The 27,671-nt window shown below is 49.0% G+C and overlaps 1 pseudogene; it reads left to right on the top strand.

The window, feature by feature from the left end:
* The window catches only part of LOC141203888 (uncharacterized), a 59,506-nt pseudogene extending 34,134 nt beyond the window's left edge, over positions 1 to 25,372 (top strand).
* The last annotated feature ends 2,299 nt before the right edge of the window (positions 25,373 to 27,671 follow it).

The following is a 27,671-nucleotide window of genomic DNA, read 5'->3' as shown; positions in this document are numbered from 1 at the left end:
CTAGTCCGGCTCTTCTGCTCCGCGCTCTGGATTTGGGCCTGTTGTTCTCTGACCCGCCTCTCCTCCCGTTCTCTCTTAAACTCTGCCAGCTGTTGACGGCAACACTCTGTTCGTTCAGCTGCGGCTGCCCGAGTTTCTCCGGTGAACCCCATCAAATCTTCTCCCGTGGGGTCCCACACGAATTGGGCTTCTGCTAGAGGAGGCGAGACCCGAGCCACGGGCTTCGGAGCCGGGATTAGGGGCTCACACAAGGGCCCTAGTCTTTGCTGCCGCTCCAGCTCAGGGTACCCTTCGGGCCTGATGAAGGGCCGCCCGTCCGGCCATGTGAGCTGGCCGAAGAGGTCCTCCCCCAGGTGTGGCACCCTAGGTATTGCGGGCGCGGGCGCGGTGGTGGTGGCGCCCGGGTTGCCCAGGCCTTGCGGCCAGGCCTGGGGCACCTGGAAGGTGAAGGGCACCGTTAGGACGGCGGCGCCCTGGGCTACCTGGCCTTGCGGCCAGGCCGGAGGCTCCGCGGAGGTAGGGGGCGCTGTCGGTGATGCGGCGCCCGGGGGTACTAGGCCTTGCGACCAGGCTGGTGGTAATTCCTGCTTTGTCACGCTCCGGGTCGGGGCGCGTGACGTCACAGGGGTCGCTGCGGCGGCTTCCGGTCGGGGCCTAGTCCATGGCGGTGACCTGGCGGCTACGGGCACAGCAGGGGGACTTTCGGGCTCTGCGACGGGGAGCTGGGGCAGGTAAGCGGTGTCACGGCTTGGGGTATAGGCGTCCCCTTTACCTGCCTCCATGCGTTCGGCTCCCTCCTCGGCGCCGTCTCCGGCCTTGGGTCCTCCCGCGCCATCCTCAGAGGCGGTCTGCTTCCTCTTCCAGGGTAGCGTGCTCCGTTGACTGGTCTCTGCTTGCTGGGCCATCTCCCGGCTCCACTCCGCCAGTATCTCGCGCTGTACCCGGGCCATCCTCCGTGCGAGGCCCTCCAGGGCAGTCTGTGCACACTCCCGGTCTCGGGGGAGCTGCGCTAGGATCTCCGCTAGACCTAGCGGGGTTGTGGACTCTAGCAGGCTCCTGACCATCGGGTCGGTGCTGCTCTGCTCGGCTTCCGGCAGGCTCCTGGCCAGCGGGCCGGTGCTGCTCTGCCCTCCTTCCTCGGTCTCTAGCAGACTCCTGGCCAGCGGGCCGGTGCTGTTCTGCTTTCTTTCCATCTCCGGGTGAGCTCCTCCGCTACTCCTTGTTAGACCTCTTGCCTCCGGGTGCGCTCGCTCCAGACTCCTCCAAGCGACACCCATCTTTTCTCTTCTCTTTCGTCTCCTCCCACCTCGAGGGCGGTCCCGGGGCAACTCGGTGACTGTCAGCTCCAGGGGGAGTTCTTTCACGCTGACAGACACCTCCAGCATCACAGTCTCTGTTGGTGGGGGCGGTTTCCACTTTTGGCGCCATTTTCTGTCCTGGCCCACGATGGGAGGTGGCCTCTTGCCCTCCTTTGGCACGCCCATAATGGCGTCCGCTGCTCTTCCAAGGCGGGAAATCTGCGGTTTTGGCGGGAAGCGTCGCCCAGTGGCGGGAAACTCTGCAGATGGCGGGAACAAGCTGGAAATGGCGGACAATCGGCGGGAAACGACTGGTGATGGAGTCCGATGGCGTGGACCCTCCGGAACCGGCAGGAGTCTTCTTTCTGAGGTAAACTTGCACTTTTCTTCAGGCACGCAGTACCCGGGTGTTGCGGGCACGTAATCCTGCCGACTACGCCAAAGTTGACGCGCCCCCTGGGACATATTCCTTTTTGAGGGGAATACCCGGCACCGGATCAGATGGGGGGTTGTAGTCTCCGAGCGGCTGTGACCCGGTCCCGTGCCCAGGGCGTCAAGCTCAGTGTTATGTGGCAGCTTTACAGATGTTACTAAAGTTCTTTTGTGTCGACTACGCCACCCGTTGTGATGCGGTCACTGTGGCCGCCGCTGCTGCAGGGTCCGCTGAGGCTGATGGTGGGTGCGCAGCTTGGTGAGATAACCCCCAACGGGAGGGGTATAGCCTCAGAGGGGACAGGCGCAGAGGATGGGGGTTGTGGTGGTGCGATGCAGCCGGCAATGAAGACAGACTCGGGTTGTGCAGTTAAGGGTGTTTACTTACTGCTGATGTTGTACTGGTCACTCCAGCTGCTAGTGACCACCCGAGCCGTGCTGCGTCCACCAGGTCCTGGATCCGGCCAACCCCCAAACAAGTCCAGAGCGTGGCCCTGAGCTCTCCCTCTGTCCTTTCTTCAGCCGTCCCCACCAGTGATTCACCTAGGTCCAGCTCCCTCGGGCCTTCTTTTGGGACACCCTTGGCCCTGGGTTCCCTGACCCTTCATGTGGTTTGCCTTCGGGGTGAATGTGGTGGGTGACCGTGGCAAACGCTGCCCACGATCTCCGGTCTCTGGCTGGGGAATGTCTTTGCCCCCACCAGCTTGGGTTCCGGTACCCTCTTGCTGACTCCTCACCCGGTGCTCTAATTTGGGTTCTTGGGTCCCTTCAGTCTTCCCCCTCTGGGTCTTTCTCTGCTCCACTCTCTCTCTCTCCAGGGCTGCTGTTTCCTTCTCTCTCCTCTCCAACTGACTTGTTCTCAGCGTCTGACCCTGATCTAAGTTGGTGCCCTCCTTATATATCCCTCTATGTGTGAGCTCAGGTGACCAGCACCCAATGAGCTCCTATCACTACCCAGACTGCTCCCCCTATCTGCCCCTACACTACATGGGATGTACCACCCCCCTCCCACTCCAGCCAGGAACAGGCTCGGTTGTACCTGCACATTTCTAAGTGGGAGTACCGTCGGCCTGCTCCTCTGGAATGGGATGTATGTAGTGCATGCAGTCTATCTGAGCTCAGTTCCACACTCCTTCCTTACCCGGGAGTGGAATATCACACCTCTGGGTTGAGGTGCAATACCCCTGTAGCAGCCGAATCCTCAGGGTGCTACATACACCTCGTACACACGCGGCTCCGCTCCGTACACCTCGTACACACGTGCGGCCAAGTACAGAGATATCCTGGATGAAAACCTCTTCCAGAGTGCTCTGGACCTCAGACTTGGCCGAAGGTTCACCTTCCAACAAGACAATGACCCTAAGCACACAGCTAAAATAACAAAGCAATGGCTTCAGAACAACTCTGTGACCATTCTTGACTGGCCCAGCCAGAGCCCTGACCTAAACCCAATTGAGCATCTCTGAAGAGACCTGAAAATGGCTGTCCACCAACGTTCACCGTCCAACCTGACGGAACTGGAGAGGATCTGCAAGGAAGAATGGCAGAGGACCCCAAATCCAGGGGTGAAGAACTTGTTGCATCATTCCCAAGAAGACTTGTGGCTGTACTAGCTCAAAAGGGGTCTTCTCCTCAATACTGAGCAAAGGGGCTGAATACTTATGACCATGTGATATTTCAGTTTTTCTTTTTAAAAAATGTGCATAAATTTCTACATTTCTGTTTTTTTTCAGTGAAGATGGGGTGCAGAGTGTACTTTAATGAGAAAAAAATGAACTTTTTAGAATTTACCAAATGGCTGCAATGAAACAAAGAGTGAAAAATATACTGGTATACCAATTAAATATGTGAATAGAGTTGTTATAGACCCAGTCTGCGTACGGGCACTCTGACCTCTCTATGTACCAGATTAGATGTATGTTATGTATTTATGTTTTGAAAAATAAAATAAAAATGATGTTGAAAAAAAAAGAGTGAAAAATTTAAAGGGGTCTGAATACTTCCCGTACCCCCTGTATATGTATGTCCTTTATCCTGGGCCTCAACCTAGTATATGTCCCCCGTTCTGCCTCTGTTCTTTAGTGTATAGAAAAAAATAAACTATTACACTCACCAGGGGCGAACATAGAAGTGATGGGGCCCCATAACAGAAGTATAATGCACAGCCCATAATCCTCCATACAGTATAATGCACAGCCCATAGTCATACATGTAGTATAATGCACAGCCCATACTCTTACATGTAGTATAATGCACAGCCCACAGTCATACATGTAGTATAATGCACAGCCCATAGTCCATACATGTAGTATAATGCACAGCCCACAGTCATACATGTAGTATAATGCACAGCCCATAGTCATCCATGTAGTATAATGCACAGCCCATAGTCATACATGCAGTATAATGCACAGCCCATAGTCCATCCATGTAGTATAATGCACAGCCCATAGTCCATACATGTAGTATAATGCACAGCCCATAGTCATACATGTAGTATAATGCACAGCCCATAGTCATACATGTAGTATAATGCACAGCCCATAGTCCATACATGTAGTATAATGCACAGCCCATAGTCCATACATGTAGTATAATGCACAGCCCACACTCTTACATGTAGTATAATGCACAGCCCATAGTCCATACATGTAGTATAATGCACAGCCCATACTCATACATGTAGTATAATGCACAGCCCATAGTCCATACATGTAGTATAATGCACAGCCCATACTCATACATGTAGTATAATGCACAGCCCATACTCATACATGTAGTATAATGCACAGCCCATAGTCATACATGTAGTATAATGCACAGCCCACACTCTTACATGTAGTATAATGCACAGCCCATAGTCCATACATGTAGTATAATGCACAGCCCATACTCATACATGTAGTATAATGCACAGCCCATAGTCATACATGTAGTATAATGCACAGCCCATAGTCATACATGTAGTATAATGCACAGCCCATAGTCATACATGTAGTATAATGCACAGCCCATACTCATACATGTAGTATAATGCACAGCCCATAGTCATACATGTAGTATAATGCACAGCCCATAGTCATACATGTAGTATAATGCACAGCCCACAGTCATACATGTAGTATTATGGCCAAGGGCACCGTGTACTTGCTGATTTAAAGAAAACAGAACATTATACTCACCTTCCCTCTGCTCCTTCGCCGCTCGGTGTCTTTTTTCTGGAGCTGCCGCTGACTTCAGCTACAAGTGACAGGAGAGCATGATGTTACTTCCATGCGCCCCCTAATGGCGTACATGCCGATGTCAGCTGCTGGCCTCTGATTGGTCAGCAGGGTGTATTGTGGCACTTCAGCTGAATGTCAGTCCGAGAACACACATCCAGCTGAAGTAGGGGTCGGTCGCAGGAGCCACTGCGGTCATTAAGCCTCTCACTATAATGCTCTCATAGTACCTCTATTTCCCCACACCGTATAATGTTCTCACAGTACCGCCATCCCCCCACATACAGTATAATGTTCTCACAGTACCGCCATCCCCCCACATACAGTGTAATGTTCTCACAGTACCGCCATCTTCCCACATACAGTATAATGTTCTCACAGTACCCCCATCCCCCCACATACAGTATAATGTTGTCACAGTACCGCCATCTTCCCACATACAGTATAATGTTCCCACATTACCACCATCCCCCCACATACAGTATAATGTTGTCACATTACCGCCATCTTCCCACATACAGTATAAAGTTCCCACATTACCACCATCCCCCCACATACAGTATAATGTTCTCACAGTACCGCCATCTTCCCACATACAGTATAATGTTCCCACAGTACCGCCATCCCCCCACATACAGTGTAATGTTCCCACAGTACCGCCATCCCCCCACATACAGTATAATGTTCTCACAGTACCGCCATCCCCCCCACATACAGTATAATGTTCTCACAGTACCGCCATCCCCCCACATACAGTGTAATGTTCCCACAGTACCGCCATCCCCCCACATACAGTATAATGTTCTCATAGTACCGCCATCCCCCCACATACAGTATAATGTTCTCACAGTACCACCACCCCCCCCACATACAGTATAATGTTCTCACAGTGCCACCATCCCCCCCACATACAGTATAATGTTCTCATAGTACCGCCATCTTCCCACATACAGTATAATGTTCTCACAGTACCGCCATCTTCCCACATACAGTATAATGTTCTCACAGTACCGCCATCCCCCCACATACAGTATAATGTTCTCACAGTACCGCCATCTTCCCACATACAGTATAATGTTCCCACAGTACCACCATCCCCCCACATACAGTATAATGTTCTCACAGTACCGCCATCCCCCCACATACAGTATAATGTTCTCATAGTACCGCCATCCCCCCACATACAGTATAATGTTCTCATAGTACCGTCATCCCCCCACATACAGTATAATGTTCCCACAGTTCCGCAATCTTCCCACATACAGTATAATATTCCCACAGTACCGCCATCTTCCCACACACAGTATAATGTTCTCACAGTACCGCCATCTTCCCACATACAGTATAATGTTCTCACAGTTCCACTATCCCCCCCACATACAGTATAATGTTCTCACAGTTCCGCAATCCCCCCACACCGTATAATGTTCTCACAGTACCACCATCTTCCCATATACAGTATAATGTTCCCACAGTTGCGCCATCCCCCCACATACAGTATTATGTTCCCACATTACCACCATCCCCCCACATACAGTATAATGTTGTCACAGTCCCACCATCTCCCCACATACAGTATAATGTTCCCACATTACCACCATCCCCCCACATACAGTATAATGTTCCCACATTACCACCATCCCCCCCACATACAGTATAATGTTCCCACATTACCACCATCCCCCCACATACAGTATAATGCTCCCACAGTGCCGCCATCCCCCCACATACAGTATAATATTCCCACATTACCACCATCCCCCCCACATACAGTATAATGTTCCCACAGTACCACCATCTTCCCATATACAGTATAATGTTCCCACAGTTGCGCCATCCCCCCACACCGTATAATGTTCCCACAGTTCCACAATCTTCCCACATACAGTATAATGTTCCCACATTACCACCATCCCCCCACATACAGTATAATGTTGTCACAGTCCCACCATCTCCCCACATACAGTATAATGTTCCCACATTACCACCATCCCCCCACATACAGTATAATATTCCCACATTACCACCATCCCCCCCACATACAGTATAATGTTCCCACAGTGCCACCATCCCCCCACATACAGTGTAATATTCCCACATTACAACCATCCCCCCCACATACAGTATAATGTTCCCACAGTACCACCATCCCCCCACATACAGTATAATATTCCCACATTACAACCATCCCCCCCACATACAGTATAATGTTCCCACAGTACCACCATCCCCCCACATACAGTATAATATTCCCACATTACAACCATCCCCCCCACATACAGTATAGTGTTCCCACAGTGCCACCATCCCCAATTTTATTTTAGGTTTTAACACTTGGTTTTCTTTTTTTGGTGTTTTTCATGTAATATATGGAAGCCTACAGGAAAATGCTAAAAGAAACCTAATATCCAGGAATAAAACCACTGTACATGGAGACATTAGCATCAAATAACTGTCTTGTTCTCACAAACACGCTGTTATAAATGAGATCTAACGTGATAAAAGATTACAACCTGGGGAAGACGGGAAACATTCACATAGACGGTCGGTGATGATGTAGTCAGTGACGGACTCTGGCCATATCTGTTTCTAGAGCCGTATTAGAAGATGAAGATGTCGTCCTCATCATGAAGTTGTTATTTCTCATGCCATGTGTAATGTATATGACGAGAATTAGCATTATGGAAGATGAGTCTATAAGAAACGTATTCAGCTGCAGACTCCGAGGAAGAAACTGCTTGTTGTCTGTGGCCTAAAATATAAAGGTTTTATTAGTACGTCAGGGACAAAAGCAGAATGTTGTAAAATAATAAAAATACCATTGCTGCTTGGGTTTCTGGGTGATTCTTACTGAAGCAGTGGCCAACTTAGCCAGTGATTGGAAGTATGGAGGAGATGTCTAAGTCAGCAATTCAACTTATGTTCCAGTCCATAAAAACTAGAGAACACAACATCTACACATTCTATCTCCTGATATATTTCCCTTATTATCTCCAGTAATTGTATTATTACACAGGATTCTTTATGATGTTACACCGGCTCATCTTCTTCTCATTCAGGTCTCTACAATATCAGATCCTCTCAGTGAAGATCTTCTATATTAAGAGAATTTTTCTGAATCACCTATCAAGGATGGACATGGACAGAGACAAGATGGCGGAGAGGATAATGCACCTCACCCTAGAGATCCTCTTCCGGCTTACTGGAGAGGTGAGAGATTCTGATGACGTCACATTACATCATTCTTATCTATGGGAATAACAGATGGACAGAACTGGAGAGGTGAGGACTCTGGAAATGTCTGTACTGAGATATATTAATGTGTCTCTCCATAACCAGGATTACACAGTAGTGAGGAAGACCTCTAGTGAGCGCTGTCAGGACCCTGTGTCTGAGGGATGGGGAAGACTCCTGAGCCCAATCACAGGATCTCCACCTCACCCCCTGATACACGAGGACATCAATGACCAGAAGATCCTAGAACTCACCTACAAGATGATTGAGCTGCTGACTGGAGAGGTGACACTGCTGGGAATGCTGGGACATTATACAGTAACGCTATGGAGGGATCGAGGGGATGACGGTATCATTGTATGTGTCAGGTTCCTATAAGGTGTCAGGATGTCGCCGTCTATTTCTCCATGGAGGAGTGGGAGTATTTAGAAGGACACAAAGATCTGTACAAGGACATCATGATGGAGGTTCCCCAGCCCCTCACATCACCAGGTAATAGACAGGACTAAATACACACGGCCTATAATTATCTCTATGTAAAGAGTGAATTCAGTCCCTGTATGTGTTTCTTCCAGATCTATCCAGTAAGAGGACAACACCAGAGAGATGTCTCCGTCCTCTTCTTCCACAGGACTGTAAACAAGAAGATCCCAATGTTCCTCAGGATCATCAGGTAGGTGGAGAGAAGGTGTCCTGAGATCTCCCCTATGATGTGTAGGCGGCTGTGAAGGTCTTGTGCTCAGTCTTGTTTTATCCACCAGTATTATATGTTTTATACTTGTGTAATGAGACCAGTGGAGATGGCAGGATTAGAGCTGATCATAGATGGGACTTCTCCATCTGTCTGTGACTTTTATAATATTTGTTTCAGGGTGAAGATCTGACCCATATTAATTCTACAGAGACATATGTGAGGGGTGATGAGCGGTATAAGGAGGAGATTCTTACATATGACTACCCAGGTGAGTAGTGACCACTAAATGCAGAGAAGTCACAGATTCTTCTCAGTCACCGGCTGTGGCTGCTTTATCGGTGGTGTAGTCCGGCCGTATCACAATCGTGTGATCACCATTTTCCCTCTAGACCACAACATTTTCCTCCATCCAAAAATGTTCACATTACTTTGTGTAATTGTAAAAGCTTTTTTCTATAGAACTTACAACCTGGAGGATCCACCTGCTCCCTGGGATTAGTAGACGCTGACCGTTACCTGCCCAGATCTGTAAATTACAAACCAAATGACAGCGTACGTAGAAAGTGCTGACAAGTGAGAAAATCACTTGAAGAAAAATATTCTGATGGGACTGTAAGAGAAAGCGGAGGGTAATTGTAACGGGTCTGGGAGGCGGAACCTCTGAGCTACTATACAAGGGGGCGGTCCTTGTAAGGGAGCGGGTGGCGACCAGGGAAGACGGGCAGGCAGTCACAGCAGGTGACCGGGACAGTCTCTGAGTGAACGGGCTGGAGGTCACGGCAAGTGACCGGGGCAGTCTCTGGATGAACGGGCAGGAGGTCACGGCAAGTGACCGGGGCAGTCTCTGGGTAAAGGGTAGGTACGACCTGTGATGGCAGAGCCTCCAGGTAGGCTAGCAGGCAGATGGTTGATGTGTGCTCCCAGGTGAGCAAGCGAGAGTCTCTGGAATGGCAGGTGGTCACAGCACGTGACGGCGGAGCCTCCAGGTAGGCTAGCAGGCAGGTAACAGGTGTGCGCTCCCAGGTGAGCGGGCAGGAGTCTCTGGAATGGCAGGTGGTCACAGCACGTGACGGCGGAGCCTCCAGGTAGGCTAGCAGGCAGGTAACAGGTGTGCGCTCCCAGGTGAGCGGGCAAGAGTCTCTGGAATGGCAGGTGGTCACAGCACGTGACGGCGGAGCCTCCAGATAGGCTAGCAGGCAGGTATCAGATGTGCGCTCCCAGGTGAGCGGGCAAGCTGGTCCATAGACAGACTGACAGGAGTTGGAGGGCAGACCGTCGGACCTCAGGCTAGCAGGCAGGTAGCAGAGGAGCGCTCCCAGGTGAGCGGGCAAGCAGGTCCTTAGACAGACTGACAGGAGTCGGTAGGCAGACCGTCGGACTTCAGGCTAGCAGGCAGGTAAGCAGAATATCAGGCAGGAATCAGACAGCAAACTGGCAGGAATCTGGCAGGTAACTGGCAACGGGACCTGAGGGCTGAAGCAGAGTAGTGAACAGTGCAACAACATTGCTCCGGCACCTCCATTTTGGAGGAGGTGCCTTATATATGGTGAAGTCCTCCGGCCATTGGCCGGGGACTCCTTAGGACGGCGCGCGCGGCCCCTTTAAGAGGGAGGGAGCGCGCGCGCGCCCTAAGCACAGTGGCCGGGAAGGAGCGCGCGCTGCCAGCAGAGCGGGAGGAGGACGCCGGGCTCGGAGCAGAGGGGTGAGGGGAACAGCGTCCCTGCCTAGCAGAGGGCAGGGACGCCGGCGCTACAGTACCCCCCCCCCTTTAGGCCCCCCCTTTTTTAGGCCAGAGAGAAATTTAGCTAGGATGAGAGGGGCATGGATGTTCTCCCGGGGCTCCCACGTTCTCTCTTCAGGACCAAACCTCTTCCAATCTACTAGAAAAAAGGTCTTCCCTCTTACCCTTTTGGTGGCCAGAGTGTTCTCTACCTCAAATTCGTTTTCAGCGGAAACCGGAGCAGGAGGCGTACCTGTAGACTTGGAAAAAGAGTTAAGTACCACAGGTTTGAGGAGAGATACATGGAAGGAGTTAGGGATCCGCAAGTTGGCCGGGAGTTTCAATTTATAGGCCACCGGGTTGATCTGACTGATGACCTCCAGAGGACCGATGAACCGAGGCCCTAACTTATAGGAAGGAATCTTGAGCCGGACATACTTGGACGAGAGCCAGACCTTATCTCCTGGACGGAATTGAGGAGGATCCAGACGTTTTTTGTCAGCATGTCTTTTCATACGCTCGGATGACAGAAGGAGTGCGGATCGGGTACTCTCCCATATGGAGGAAAATTTGTTAACAAGAGATTCCGCAGCCGGATTGTCCACCGAGGTGGAGACGGGAAATGGGATCCGAGGATGCTGACCGAAGACAACAAAAAACGGGGATTTGGAGGAAGATTCGCTCTCGTGATTGTTGTAAGAAAATTCGGCCCATGGCAGGAGATCCACCCAGTCTGAATGGTGGGCATTAACGAAGTGCCGGAGGTAACTGGTCAGGTTCTGATTGATCCGCTCCACTTGACCATTAGACTGTGGGTGGTAAGCGGAGGAGAAGTCCAGGGTGACGTCTAGCAGTTTACAAGTGGCTCTCCAGAAGCGTGACGTGAACTGTACCCCACGATCCGACACGATGTGGAGGGGCAGGCCATGAAGACGGAAGATGTGGCGGATAAAGTCTTTAGCCAGCTCGGGTGCAGACGGGAGGCCTGGCAGGGGAACGAAATGAGCCATCTTGGAAAAGCGGTCAGCGACCACCCAAATGACCGTACAACCGGCAGAGACGGGGAGATCAGTTATAAAGTCCATTGCTATATGCTGCCAGGGGGCAGCAGGTACTGGGAGCGGAAGGAGGCGACCGGCTGGCAGATGTCTCGGAACCTTGTTGCGGGCGCAGGACACACAGGCAGAAACAAAGTCTATTACGTCCTTGTGCAGGGTAGGCCACCAGTAGTGCCGGGTAATAAGCTGGAGGGTCTTTTTCTGACCGGCGTGGCCAGCTAGTTTAGACGAGTGACCCCAGTGTAGGATCTTCTCCCGATCAGGTACTGATACGAACGTCTTACCGGGAGGGAAACGATTTAGACTCACGGGAGCCACCTGCATTACTCTGGCGGGATCGATGATGTGTTTCGGTTCCTCCTCGAGATCAGACACCAGAAAGGATCGGGACAAGGCGTCCGCCTTGATGTTTTTGTCAGCCGGGCGAAAATGAAGAATAAAATCAAAGCGAGCAAAAAACAAGGACCACCGAGCTTGGCGCGGGTTAAGTCTCTGGGCATGCTGGAGGTAAGCCAAGTTCTTGTGGTCAGTGTAAATTATTACCGGGTGAAGAGCCCCTTCGAGCAGGTAACGCCACTCCTCCAATGCCAGCTTGATGGCCAATAACTCTCGATCTCCTATGGAATAGTTGCGCTCAGAAGAGGAGAAGAGTTTGGAGAAGAAGCCACAAGTTACCATTCTCCCGGAAGATGATTTTTGGGTAAGTACCGCTCCGGCTCCAGAGGAGGAGGCGTCAACCTCCAGGAAGAACTGCTTGTTGCCATCTGGGCGATGCAGCACCGGGGCGGAAGAGAAGGCCTGTTTTAAGGAAAGAAAGGCCTCCTCTGCTTCGGGCGGCCACTCTCTGGGATTAGTGCCCTTACGGGTGAGCGCGGAAATTGGGGCAGTCCGGGAAGAGAAGTGCGGAATGAAGAGGCGGTAGTAGTTGGCGAAGCCCAGGAACCGCTGAATGGCCTTCAACCCCTCCAGTCGGGGCCATTTCTCGATGGCAGACAGTTTCTCTGGATCCATTCGAAGGCCGGTCTGAGAAATAATGTAGCCCAAAAACGGAAGCGAGGTCTGCTCAAAGAGGCACTTCTCATATTTAGCGAAGAGGTGATTCTGCCTGAGCCTGAGCAGGACCTGACGAACGTCTCTCCGGTGAGTCTGGAGATCCGGAGAGAAGACCAAGATGTTGTCCAGGTACACCACTAAGCAGGAGTAGAGAAGGTCCCGGAAGATGTCATTGACCAACTCTTGAAAGACGGCAGGAGCGTTACAGAGACCAAAGGGCATTACCAGATATTCATAGTGGCCGTCCCGGGTGTTGAATGCAGTCTTCCATTCATCCCCTTGACGGATACGGACCAGGTTGTACGCCCCACGGAGGTCCAGTTTGGTGAAGATTCTAGCCCCCCTCAGACGATCAAATAATTCTGGAATGAGCGGAAGGGGGTACTTATTCTTCACCGTGATCTGGTTAAGGCCTCTATAGTCTATACAGGGACGGAGAGAGCCGTCCTTCTTTTTTACGAAAAAGAAGCCTGCTCCCGCCGGGGAGGTGGATTTCCGGATGAATCCCCTGGCCAAATTCTCCTCAATATATTCGGACATCGACCGGGTCTCAGCAGCGGACAATGGGTAAATACGCCAACGGGGAGGCGTAGTACCGGGCAACAGGTCGATAGGACAGTCGTATGGTCTATGAGGGGGTAATGTCTCTGCCTCCTTTTTATTAAAGACATCAGCAAATGACCAATAGGGAATCGGAAGTCCAGGTAGATTAGTTGGGGTAGGAGAAGGACGGGCGGGATGAACAGGAACCAAACAAGTCTTATGACAGTCCTGTCCCCAGCGAAGGACTTCTCCGGTCTGCCAGTCAAGCACGGGTGCATGTCTCTGGAGCCAAGGTAGACCTAGTAAGAGGGCGTGAGAGAGTCCAGGCAGAACATGAAAAGAGATGCTCTCAGAATGCAGCATTCCCACCTGCAGAGTTACGGATTCGGTGATGAGTTGGATGGGACGTGGTAAGAGGCCCCCATCCACAGCAGCGACAGATAATGGTATAGCCAGAGGTTTGGTGGGAATGCGGTATTTTTCTACCAGGGCCTGTGAAATAAGATTCCCGGCCGCTCCAGAGTCAAGTTGAGCCAGTTCGAAATAACGATTCTCCCCGCAGATAATTGCGACTGACAGCAGCAGAGATGGAGAGGATTTATTCTTGTCTAGGTCGACCTCTCTGAGCGAACCTAGACACAGGCGTTTCCCGACCTCTCCGGGCAGGTACGGATCCGGTGCTCCTTACTGCCACAGTAGAAGCAGCTCCCCTCGGCACGGCGTAAGTCCTGACGGGTTTTGACCATCTTGGTCTGGTCGACCTGCATAGGCTCAGGAGAGTGTACCTGGGGAGAAACGGAGGGAGTGACGGATTTCTGAAAAGTAGGAGCTAGACGTGGAAACCTCCTCTCACGGGTGACTTCTTTGGCACGCTCCTGGAACCGTAGGTCAATCCGGGTGGCAAGAGTTATTAGGTCATCGAGAGTGGTAGGAATGTCTCGACCGGCAAGTTCATCTTTAATACGGCCGGACAGACCTTCCCAGAAGACAGATACCAGAGCGTCGTTATCCCAGGCCAGCTCCGAGGCAAGGGTACGGAACCGTATGGCATATTGGCCCACGGTGAGACTTCCCTGACGGAGGCGTAGCAGAGATGACGCGGATGAGGTCTTCCGTCCAGGTTCGTCGAAGACTTTCCGGAAAGCCGTGAGAAAGGCAGGCAAGTCGGACACCAGGGGGTCTCCTCTCTCCCATAGAGGATTTAGCCAGGCCAGGGCCTCCCCGGTGAGATGGGACATGATGAAGGCAATTTTGGCCCGGTCGGAGTTAAACTGGTGGGACAGGAGTTCAAAGTGCAGGGTGCACTGATTTATAAAGCTCCGAGCCTGAGCGGGGTCGCCTCCGAAGCGAGGAGGTGCGGAAATCCGGGGTCCGGGGTAGGATACCATAGTATTGGTGGGCAGCGGAGCTGCCGGATTGCGAGTCATGGCTCTGGCGGTGGTTGCTGGTGGAGCTGTCAGAGTGTCCAGGCGAGTATTGACATTCCGCAGGTGACCCAGGATGGACTCCTGTTGGGACCTCTGACGGGACAGTTCATGACACAGGTCCGAGAGTGAGGGAGCTTGGGTGCCACCGGGTTCCATGGCCCGAGCAAACTGTAACGGGTCTGGGAGGCGGAACCTCTGAGCTACTATACAAGGGGGCGGTCCTTGTAAGGGAGCGGGTAGCGACCAGGGAAGACGGGCAGGCAGTCACAGCAGGTGACCGGGACAGTCTCTGAGTGAGCGGGCTGGAGGTCACGGCAAGTGACCGGGGCAGTCTCTGGATGAACGGGCAGGAGGTCACGGCAAGTGACTGGGCCAGTCTCTGGATGAACGGGCAGGAGGTCACGGCAAGTGACCGGGGCAGTCTCTGGGTAAAGGGTAGGTACGACCTGTGATGGCAGAGCCTCCAGGTAGGCTAGCAGGCAGATGGTTGATGTGTGCTCCCAGGTGAGCAAGCGAGAGTCTCTGGAATGGCAGGTGGTCACAGCACGTGACGGCGGAGCCTCCAGGTAGGCTAGCAGGCAGGTAACAGGTGTGCGCTCCCAGGTGAGCGGGCAGGAGTCTCTGGAATGGCAGGTGGTCACAGCACGTGACAGCGGAGCCTCCAGGTAGGCTAGCAGGCAGGTAACAGGTGTGCGCTCCCAGGTGAGCGGGCAAGAGTCTCTGGAATGGCAGGTGGTCACAGCACGTGACGGCGGAGCCTCCAGATAGGCTAGCAGGCAGGTAGCAGAGGAGTGCTCCCAGGTGAGCGGGCAAGCAGGTCCTTAGACAGACTGACAGGAGTCGGTAGGCAGACCGTCGGACTTCAGGCTAGCAGGCAGGTAAGCAGAATATCAGGCAGGAATCAGACAGCAAACTGGCAGGAATCTGGCAGGTAACTGGCAACGGGACCTGAGGGCTGAAGCAGAGTAGTGAACAGTGCAACAACATTGCTCGGGCACCTCCATTTTGGAGGAGGTGCCTTATATATGGTGAAGTCCTCCGGCCATTGGCCGGGGACTCCTTAGGACGGCGCGCGCGGCCCCTTTAAGAGGGAGGGAGCGCGCGCGCGCCCTAAGCACAGTGGCCGGGAAGGAGCGCGCGCTGCCAGCAGAGCGGGAGGAGGACGCCGGGCTCGGAGCAGAGGGGTGAGGGGAACAGCGTCCCTGCCTAGCAGAGGGCAGGGACGCCGGTGCCACAGTAATGATGCTGTTGGCTTCCTCGATCCCTGATATCTTATTGGATGAATCTACCTTCTCTCCCTTCTGTGCGGCTGAATGTGCTCATATGGTCCCTACAAGACCAGGTCCAGTCTTTATGACCAAACCTCGCTTTTACGATCAACAACATTAAATGTGCAGTGAGGGCCAAGTGTGAATTTCTGTACAATAACAACGGAGTTTCCTTTTATCCTGACTTTTCAAACTATCTTCAAACAGGATTGCGATTATCTATATAAATAACATTACACCTGTGCCATGATATGTCTCTAAGCTGTGCGTGGCTGATGGCTGTAATATACATCTATTCACACCTGCAGGAGATGTGGTGGCATGGCTCGAGCCCTGGTTTCATGGATTCACTCCACGTCATCAATTCCATTATGTTTTCAATCCTAAAGAATTCAGATTCCTGCACAATCTCTCCTGAAATGGGGGCACTAATACTTTCTCTACTCTCCTGGTCAGGACTCCTCATACCTCCAATGGTCCACCATAAATGAGTGCATCTCCGGTTTAGTGTTGGAGCTCTCCCTTATATATACGTTGTTGTTGGGGATGTAACATATCTTTTATTCTGTCTTTTTTACAGGTTCATTCTCTATGATAGTTTGATTGTGGTGGGATCGGCCTGACTCACTTATGTGTCTCTGTGACTCCATGGTGGTCTTTAAAAGAAGGTCTCCATTACCTTTTTCCACTGTCGAGGCCTAAATTTAAGACATCTCAGCTCTGCAATATTATAAAAAGTTCTACTTCAATGTCTAATATTTCTTCTTGAAATTTATCTGACAGAAAATATTGTCCCTTACGATAGTTTAGATGATGAAGAGCCCCCGAGCCCCAGACTCTAATTACCCCAGAGAGGTTTCACCACTAGTTACTCATTTTTCTCTGATGAAGACTGTTCAGTTTGATCATTACAGTAGATGTGTTATTATCTATATTCAGTTTTTGACTACAGCAGTTCGTTCCCAAAATTCTCTGATTTAACCCCTTCCTGCAGCCAGTTTTGTGTTCCTAATCAGGTACCATTTTTCAAATCTGACGTGTGTCACTTTATGTGGTGATAACTGTGAGATTCTTCACAAAGGATAATAGGAAACAAATGGACCTTACAAATTATTTCCAACTACTCTTGAATGTGACAATACCCTATATACGGTTGTACACTACTGTCTGGGCACATGGCAGGGTAAGAAGGGAAGGAGCGACATTTAGCTGTTTGAATGCAGATCTTGCAGATCCTAGAGGAGATGGGACACAACATTTGTAGAAACATTAATATGACAAAATGGCAGAAAACCAGAGCAATAGAAATCCCCATAAAGTGACTGAATTTTGGAAATTATAACCCTCAGTGAATTAATTTATAGGAGTAGTGACTATATTGACTCCACGGCCACTTTCTGGACATTAGCTCGCAGTTGATGTTGGAGAGTAAAAATTGCCCATTGGCCATTTTATTACCCAACACATAGTGCCCAGATTGTGCTCCAGGAGACACACACCGTAAATGAAGAGGGTTCTTCTCACTATAGTAATGCCAAATACATGGATGATAAATGTGGTTTGGACGCACTGCAAGGCTCGGAAGCAAGGGGGAGATTTGACTTTGGGAGAGCGGATATTGCTGGATTGGTTTATGGATGAGTAAAATTAATTATTGGTATCATTTTTGTCTACATAACATTGCTTGGTGGCTTCTTATTTCATATTTTGGAGGCAGAATGAACAAACAGTTGAACACCACGATCCAATGCTTCATCCTATGAAGTTTTTCCCCTTCTCCCATGACAGCACCACCTGAGAGAGGGTATCCACCCACCAAGGACAGAAACCTACTGAATAAAAAGGCGGTACCTCTCTTCCGCATCAGTTTTGGTTCCTGTCCTTGATGGGAGCCTCTCTAGGTGGTGCCTCGCCTACCTGATCGTGGGGTCTGGACCGTGGATCCCGGGATCGATGCGGCCTGGAGGCCATGAAGATGCAGCAGATGGTCCTCTGTTCCCAGCCCCATCTTGCTGATACCTGGGTCTGCGTGCGGGGGGGTGCCTTCCGGGGTCCTCTCCCATGTGCGCTGGGTCCTGCAGCTGGGTCTGCGCTCACATGGTGGCCCTGGCTGAGCGCGCCGGCAGGCAGGTCTTCCGGGCTGCGCATGTGCAGGGTTGCGTCGTGCCCTGTGACATAGCGCGCCGGGTTGTCCCCATTTGCAAGCGCGCCGGGAGCCGCTGGGCTGCGCATGCGCATGAGGGATCTTGCGGCGTAGCGCGCCAGCTGGCATTAAAAAAAAAAAAAAGAGTATATTTAATTTAGTAAAATAAAAATATATATAAAAATATATATATATATATATATATATATATATATATATATATATATATATATATATATAAAAAAATCCTGCATTAAGCAGAAAAGAGAGAGCACACTGCTGCCGGAAGGGGAGGAGCCCAAAGGAAGTGGAGTCCCTTATGCTTTTTAAGGATGGGAAGCAGTCGAGATGGCGGTGTCTGCATCCCCGTCATGATGAGTGAGGAGCCGCAGTCACCTGGGCAGCAGCTGTCACCGCCGCAGGAGGAACAGCAGCAGCCACAGCTGCCAAAGCAGCATAAACAGCTCAAGCAACCGGAGCATCGAGAGTCTTCCCATCATCGGAGCCACAGCAGTGGGGGTCGTACTAGTGCCGGCAGAACCGGTCAGAAGAAATCTCGTCAATCCACCTCCGCCAGATGGGAGCCTTCATGTGAACGGCAACCACCGCCTCCGGTACCCTGGTCTGAACGGCAGTGTGGTGAGTGATCTTCGTGAAAGTTCACCTTAGTAATGTGCTCTTCTCTGTTTTTTTTTTCTCTTTTCTCTCCTTTCAGTTCTTTCTGGTTGTTAGGGACCAAAAAAGTGTAGTTCCAAGAATAAAAATAAGGAGTGTGCATTATGTAAAATTAACTTTCTCACCTCCTACGCTAAAAACCTTTGCTCGGATTGTATCCAGAGAACCACAGCAGAGGAGTCCCCTAGGTTTTCTATGGAATTAAAAACTTTGATCCAAACAGAGGTCAGGGATTCCTTAAAAGGCTTGACCTCGCGTAAGAAGAGGAAGCAGAAACAGGTTTCCTCGGACTCAGAGGAATCAGTAGAGTCCCGTTTCACGAAAGAATATCCTTCCCCCTCTGACCTCTCCTCATCATCGTCATCAGAGTCTTCGGATGATGATGGAAGGGGTAGGCCTTGTTTTTCGGTGGACAATACTGAAAGACTGGTTAAGGCTATTAGAGTGACTATGGGTATTGCTGATACCAAAGCTCCCAGAACAGTTCAGGATGTCATGTTCGGGGGCTTAGATCAGAAGAAGAGATGCACATTCCCAGTAAACGAGAGAATCAAGTCTCTTATAGATAGAGAATGGAAAAAAACAGAGAGGAGATACCCTTTTGAAGAGGAGGATGCAGCTAAGTTGGACAAAACCCCTAAAATTGATGTGGCCATCGCGAAGTCCTCAAAAAGATCCACACTGCCCTTTGAGGATTTGGGGACCCTAAAAGATCCGCTTGATAAAAAGGCGGAATCTTTTCTTTAACAGGCCTGGGAGTCAGCAGGGGCTCTAAAACTGGCAGTGGCAGCCACCTGCACCGCCAGGTCTATGATGATCTGGCTTCAACAGTTAGAAGACCAGATCAAAGGGAATGTCTCTAGAGAGAAAATTCTGTCAGATCTTCCTCTCGTGCAGGGGGCGGCTGCATTCCTTGCAGATGCATCGGCAGATTCAGTTAGGCTGGCTGCCAGCAAATCTTTCTAATGCAGCCCATAGGGCATTATGGCTCAAGAGCTGGCCAGGGGATGTGCAGTCAAAATCTAAACTCTGCTCAATCCCTTGCGAGGGGGACTTTCTTTTTGGGAAGGCCTTAGATGATATCCTGGATAAAGCCGCAGACAAGAAACATGGGTTTCTGTGTCTGTTCCCCGATATAAGAGCTCCTTTCGGAAGAGGAAATAGAATCGGAGCAAGTTTCCCAGAGACCAAAGTGGCTGGAGAGACAGGAAGCCGAATAACAGAGGCTTCATGTTCGGGGGTCCATCCTCCGAGAGTAAGAAAGCCCCTAAGTGACAGACCTCCCCAGGTGGGAGGAAGGTTGTCCCACTTCCTTCCTGCCTGGGAAAAAATCTCGTCCAGTACTTGGATTTTAGGGATGATCAGGAGGGGGCTCAAGTTGGAGTTCAAAAACATTCCCAGAAACACCGTCAGGATTTCTGCCCCCAGAGGCCTAAGGGAGCAGATGGCCCTGCAGCAGGAAGTACTCACTTTTGTTGTGAAGGGAGTTCTAGTAGAAACACCTGTACCCGAGCAAGGAAGAGGGTTTTACTCAACTCTCTTCCTAATAAAGAAGCCGGATGGTTCCTTCAGAACCATTGTCAACTTGAAGAAGCTGAACGACCATTTGATCTACAGGCCATTCAAGATAGAATCAATAAAATCGGCCATAAAAATGTTGTTTCCGGACTGTTATATGCACGTCCTCGATCTGAAGGACGCTTACTACCACGTCCCAATCTTTCCTGCACACCAACAGTTTCTGAAGGTAGCTGTACAGTTCGGCAAGCACATAAGGCATTTTCAGTTTGCAGCTCTTCCCTTTGGCATCTCCATGGCTCCAAGGGTTTTTACAAAGATTATCCTGGAAGTCACAGCGTATTTAAGGGAAAAACATATCCTAGTCATCCCTTACCTGGACGATTTTTTAGTGGTGGGCAGATCAAAGCAACTCTGCGCACTGACTCTGGCGGAAGTCATGGCCAGTCTAAATGGCCTGGGTTGGATGTTAAATTTAGAAAAATCGAGACTAGAACCAAAAAAGGTTAAATCATTCCTGGGTCTCATTTTGGACTCCGAAAACCAGACCTGTCTTCTGCCAGAGGACAAGAAACTGAAGATCAGTTCCCTAATATCACGGGTAATCAGCAATCCAACCATGACCTTGAGAAATTCAATGTCTCTATTGGGTACAATGACAGCTTGTATCCCAGCAGTTCAGTGGGCCCAGTTCCATTCCAGACGTCTTCAGCAGGAGATCCTGACAGCAGACAGGCGACTAAGAGGTTGCCTGGATGGGAGAATATACCTTCCAAGTGTAGTAATCAACTCGCTGGACTGGTGGAGGATTCCGGTAAATCTATCTCTGGGGGTTCCTTGGTCTTTCCAGGTGTCAGATACAATTACGACAGACGCAAGTGCAGAAGGCTGGGGTGCTCACCTGAGAGATCATTCAGTGCAAGGCCTCTGATCGGACAGCGAGACGGGTCTCTCCTCCAACATGAGGGAGCTGTTGGCAGCCAGAAATGCACTAGTAGAGTTCAGTTCTTTTCTCCAGGGTCATCACATCCGGATCATGTCGGACAACCGAACGACAGTCGCCTACATCAATCATCAGGGGGGTACCAGATCCCTTCCTCTGATGTTAGTAGCGGATCAGATCTTTCGTTTTGCAGAGAGTCATCTGTTAACGCTCTCGGTGCTGCATATAAAAGGAGAGGAGAACGTAAAAGCCGATTTTCTAAGTCAACACATCTTGAAACGAGAATGGGAGATGAATCCAGCGGTGTTCCAGCAGATTGTCGGCCGATGGGGACAACCTCAGATAAATCTGTTTGCAAACAAACACAATCGGAAAACCAAAATCTTTTGCTCCCTGAATCCAAAAGAGAGGCCGTTTGCGGTGGACGCACTGCAAATTCCTTGGGATTTTTCCCTGGCCTATGCCTTTCCCCGTCTAATGCTGATCCCTACCATCCTAAGGAAGATCCGAGAAGAACAGGCGAGGGGTTATATTGATCACGCCGTTTTGGCCCAAGAGACCATGGTTCACTTGGATGAAGAGAATGTCCCAAGCGGATCCATGGGTTCTTCCGGACACCCCAGATCTCCTCAGGCAGGGCCCAGTCTTCCATCCCCAAAGATCGGGCCTGCATTTGACGGCCTGGATTTTGAAAGGTTGCTACTAGCGCAAGAGGGGTTTTCTCCAGATCTAGTTACTACTCTACTGGCGAGTAGGAAGCAGGTGACGACTAGGATCTATGGCAGAACCTGGGCTAAATTTCTGTCTACCTCAGGTCAGTCCGCCAAAGGGAGGGTTCCTATTGGGGCCATACTGGAATTCCTTCAGAAGGGTTTAAGCATGGGGTTAGCCACCAGTACCCTTAAGGTACAAGTATCAGCTCTGGGGGCACTATATAATTGCGACTTGGCGGCGAATAGGTGGATCATCAGATTCATTAAAGATTGCAGTAGATCCAGACCTAATCCTACTCCAAGGATGCCTCCTTGGGACCTTAATCTGGTTCTAGAAGCGCTAACAAAACCTCCCTTTGAGCCCTTAGATGAAGTTTCAGAAAAAATTCTAACTTTAAAGACAGCCATGCTGGTAGCTCTAACGTCAGCTCATAGAATTAGTGATCTGCACGTTCTGTCAGTTAACAATCCGTTCACTCAAGTGTGTATGGATAGAGTAATCTTAAGACCAGATCCGGCCTATCTTCCAAAGGTAGCCTCCAATTTCCATAGAACACAAGTAATTACTCTCCCTTCCTTCTATCCTAACCCTAGAGATTCTGAGGAACATAAGCTTCACACCTTAGATGTTAAGAGGGTATTAGTCCAGTATTTGGAGGTGACGAAGGCCTGGAGGAAAAGTGACGCCTTATTCATCTCCTTTCAGGGGGCTAGGAAAGGGCTTAAGGTTACAAGGGGGACCATAGCTAGGTGGGTCAGGGACACCATGGCTTAGCATACTCTTCTAGCAATCTGCCAGTTCCAGAGAACCTGAAGGCCCACTCCACCAGAGCTGTAGCTGCTTCCTGGGCTGAGAAGGCGGATGTGCCCATCGACATCATATGATCATATGTAAGGTGGCAACTTGGTCATCCCCCACTACATTTTACAAGCATTACCGTCTTGACCTTTCCTCTTCTACTGATCTGTCCTTTGGGAGGAAGATTTTGCAAGCGGTGATCCCTCCCTCTGGTGTCTGATCTCTCTAAATCTCTCAGGTGGTGCTGTCATGGGAGAAGGGGAAAAGTGTTATGATCTGCTACAGAGACTAAGGGAAGACAGGAGATCTGTCCCTACAATAGAACTAAACTAGATCCCTACGATGTAACGGGGAACCTGATCCTGCGATCAGACCCGCTAAAGTCCTCGGCTAGTCTGTACGAAGACCTATAGATGTGAGGGAGGAATCCCTACAAGAACTAGGGACTGGGATAAGTTGGACACCTCCTAGCAGAAATAGTAGCAGTCAAAGACAAACACACAACAAAAAGCATAGAAGTCAGAAGACCTAGCAAAACTAACAGAGAACGGCAACAGAGCACCAAGCTAGCTCAAGAGTAGTAAATACAATGAAGTCCAGCAAGGCAAGGAGGGCGGAGCCGGATTAAATAGGCAAAAATGGTCATGTGACCAGCAAACTCAAAAAAACCTAACAGGAGAGTTCTAACAAAAAGATCCTAGTTACTTACCGGTAACGGGATTTTACAGAGCCCATGACAGCACCCTATTAATTCCCTCCCCTTTATCACTTATGGTGTGCACTTCTTAGGGTGTTTTATTAGAAATGTTTAGGTGACAGTTATGTACTAACCTATTTTTCGGAGGCCCTCTCATGCTCTGAAACAAAAACTGATGTGGAAGAGAGGTACCGCCTTTTTATTCAGTAGGTTCCTGTCCTTGGTGGGCGGATACCCTCTCTCAGGTGGTGCTGTTATGGGCTCTGTAAAATCCCGTTACCGGTAAGTAATTAGGATCTTTCTATTAGACTGTGAATTGTCATTCACTGTCATTCTGTCAATAAGTTGTCATTTCTACAGACATTTTAAGTAGAAATGTTCAAAAATATAAATTTCAAGGATGTTTTATTCAAAATTAATAATTGTTTTTTTTCTTGGCAGATGACTGTACCAGGAGATCAGAGGGACAGGAGATTTTTAAATCAGATGATATTGAGATTCCACAGGATACAATTGAAGTGAATGCCATTACTCCAGATCTACCATCATCCCTTCATAGAAAAGACCTGTCATCTGATCCTATGAAACAGGTCCTGTCTTCTGATTCATTACCGACTACTAAGGAAAGTCAAAATAAAAAAATAAGAATTGAAAAACAAACTGCTTCCAAAACAAAGAAGACATTTTCACTTTCAGAAAATGGAAATAGTTTTACCCTCGAAAAGTCTATAAGTCAAAAAATACACACAGTGGACAATAGATTTTCTTGTTCCAAATGTGGGAGAGGTTTTAACCGTAAATCAGTTTTTGTTATTCACCAGAGAACCCACACCGGGGAGAAGCCTTTTTCATGTTCAGAATGTGGGAAATGTTTTAACCGGAAATCAGTTCTTGTTAGACATCAGATAATTCACACAGGGGAGAAGCCTTTTTCCTGTTCAGAATGTGGGAAATGTTTTATCCTGAAATCAGATTTGGTTCATCACCAGAGAACTCACACAGGGGAGAAGCCTTTTTCATGTTCAGAATGTGGGAAATTTTTTAACCATAAATCAACTTTGGTTAAGCACCAGAGATCTCACACAGGGGAGAAGAAGCCTTTTTCATGTTCAGAATGTGGGAAATGTTTTTACCATAAATCAGCTTTGGTTAAGCACCAGAGAACTCACACAGGGGAGAAGCCTTTTTCCTGTTCTGAATGTGAGAAATGTTTTATCCAGAAATCAGATCTTGTTAGACACCAGAGAACTCACACAGGGGAGAAGCCATTTTCATGTTTAGAATGTGGGAAATGTTTTAACCATAAAACAGCTTTGGTTGACCACCAGAGAATTCACACAGGGGAGAAGCCTTTTTCATGTTCAGAATGTGGGAAATGTTTTAACCGTAAATCAGATCTTGTTAGACACCAGAGAATTCACACAGGGGAGAAGCATTTTTCATGTTCAGAATGTGGGAAATGTTTTAACCGGAAATCAGCTTTAATTAAGCACTAGAGAACCCACACAGGGTAGAAGCCTTTTTCCTATTCTTTTTTTTAAAATCCAATAAATTTTTGAGGTTTTCTCATTAGTTTTTTTTTTTTACAAAACAAGAAACCAGTACATACAATAATAAACTAACATACATGCATCTCTCCGATATATCCTTTCAGCTTGCCCATTACCGTCTGATAACTTGCTGTTACTATATCTTACAATTAACATTCCACATTCTTGAAATCTCTTATATAAGCATAATATTGTAATAAACATTAGAATCCTCTACACATATAGGTGTGCTATATTACCCAGACCACATGTTAAGGAATTCCAATACACAATGAAACATTAGACCTCGTCAATGCCTCCCTTCCTCCATAAGTCAAATTGTCTCTCCATCAATAACCCCCTTGATGGCATTCCCGGTGTATCCAACCATAAGTCTCGTATTTTCTCAAATTTATTCATTGAGTTTCGTTTTTTATATACCCCTTTTTCTAATCTGATATTATTTATCCTATTTTTGAGTTCACTAATTTCTGGGGGTGAGGGGTTAATCCATTTGGATGCAATATGTTTCCTAGTTTGAAATAAAATATGTGAAATCCCTATTGAAATTGGGTCAAATTCCATATAATCTTCTAATATACCTAATAGGCATTTTTTGGGTCTGGTTGAATATCTATTTTATATACCCTCTTTATAATAGACAGAACTTTCCAGCATTTACCTGACTCCCGGCATTCCCATAGCGTATGTAATAGGCCCGCATCATCCATTTTACATCTTGGACATTCAGCATCAGTCCGGTATCCTATGTTACATAGTAATCTTAGTATTTCCCTTCTCTAATACCAACTTAACAAAAGTATTATGTTTTACCCAAAAGGGAGTCCATTTTGATTGTGCATTAAATGAATGCCGAAACTGTAAATATCTATAGAATTGTGTCAACCCAAATCCCCCCTTTAATTGATCAATGCACTTAAGTATCCCTTCAGACAATATGTTTTATATCGTATATACCGTATTTTTCGGACTATAAGATGCACTTTTTTCCTTCAAAATTTTGGAGGAAAGTAGGGGGTGCATCTTACAGTCCGAATGTGGCTTATAAATAATACTCTGGCTGGTTGAGGAGCGGGGCACAGGAGGCAAGAGCCGCCTGCTGCAGCCTACACTGTGCTCGGTGCTAATGAAAATGACTATTCACTGCTCCCCACGCCCATGGGGGTGAATATTCATGGTCTTTAGTAGCGGGCACACGCGATCGCTCAGCAGCAGTATCCGCGCTGCGGCTACACTGTGTGCCGGCTATTAAGGAGAATGAAGTCACAGCTCCCCATGCACACAGTTCTGGTGTGGGGAGCAGTGACTATTCCCGCAGCTCATCTCACCTTGTGAGGGCGCATGGTAGTGAGATCAGTTGCTGGTAGACAAGATTCAGCGATGGAGCAGAGGGGAGGAAGGTGAGTAGAAGTGTTTTTTGTTTTCTTTTTGCAGCGTGATGGAGATAAGGGTTGCCATGCATACCAGGAAGAGGGACGAGGGGTGCCATGCATGCCAGGAAGAGGGATGAGGGGAGCCATGCTTACCAGGAAAAGGGACGAGGGGTGCCATGTGTTATGTTCTGCTACCAGAGCTAAGGAAAGAGAGGAGATCTGTCCCTACGATAGAACTCAGCTTTATCCCTACGATGTAACAGGGGACCTGATGCTGCGATCAGATCTGCTAAAGTCCTAAGCTAGTCTGTACGGAGACCTATAGATGTGGGGAAGGAATCCCTACAAGTACTAAGGACTGGGAGGAAAATGGGACACCTCCTAACAGAAATAGTAGCAGACAGACAAACAAACAAAATATATAGAACACTGAGGTCCGTAGACCAAGCAAACTAACAGAGTTAGATACAGAGCACAGGCTAGCTAGAAAGTAGTTATACAATGAAGTCCAGCAAAGCCAGAAGGGCGGAGCAGGATTAAATAGGCCAACAAGGTCATGTGACCAGCAAAGGAAAAAACCTAAGAGCAAGGTTCTAACAGTACCCCCCCTTCTAAGAGGATCCTCCGGATCCCCTAGGACCAGGCTTATCAGGAAATCTCCTGTGAAACGCTCTGATAAGTCTGGACACGGAAACATCATCTGACCTCACCCAAGAGTTATCCTCGGGTCCGAAACCTTTCCAGGCCACAAGATACTGCAAACTACCTCTATACCGTCTAGAGTTAAGGATGCGAGAAATTTCATATTCCCCGTCCTCCACCACCGGAGGAACAGAGGCAGAGGCATCACCATCCAACACAACAGCTTTTTTTAACAGAGAGACATGAAATACCGGATTAATTCTCCAGGAGGTAGGAACCTCCAACCTAACAGCAGATTGGTTGACAACCTGAAGCACCTTAAAGGGCCCTACAAACTTGGGACCCAATTTCTTAGAAGGAATCCTCAACCGCAGATTCCTAGAGGACAACCAAACCATGTCACCAACAGCGAACAAAACCTCCTGTCGTTTCCTATCAAAGTAGTCTTTAGATTTTCTGTTGGCCTCCTGAAGATTACCACGCACATCCGTCCAAACTCTCTCCAAATCACCGGAAAAATTCTCCTCCTCAGGCACGGCAGATCCCAACTTGGAGAACGACCCAAACGACGGATGTCTCCCAGAACAACAAAAAAAAGGCGAACAACCAGCAGAAGAAGATGTATGATTGTTCAGAGCAAATTCAGCAAGTGGCAGAAACTCAGACCACC

The sequence above is a fragment of the Phyllobates terribilis genome, unplaced genomic scaffold (assembly GCF_046119375.1).
Source record: "Phyllobates terribilis strain yellow unplaced genomic scaffold, ASM4611937v1 Scaffold_130__1_contigs__length_5004896, whole genome shotgun sequence".
In the NCBI taxonomy this organism is placed as follows: Eukaryota; Metazoa; Chordata; class Amphibia; order Anura; family Dendrobatidae; genus Phyllobates; species Phyllobates terribilis.
The sequence above is the reverse complement of the archived record's forward strand: the minus strand, read 5'-3'. Positions and strand labels throughout refer to the sequence as shown.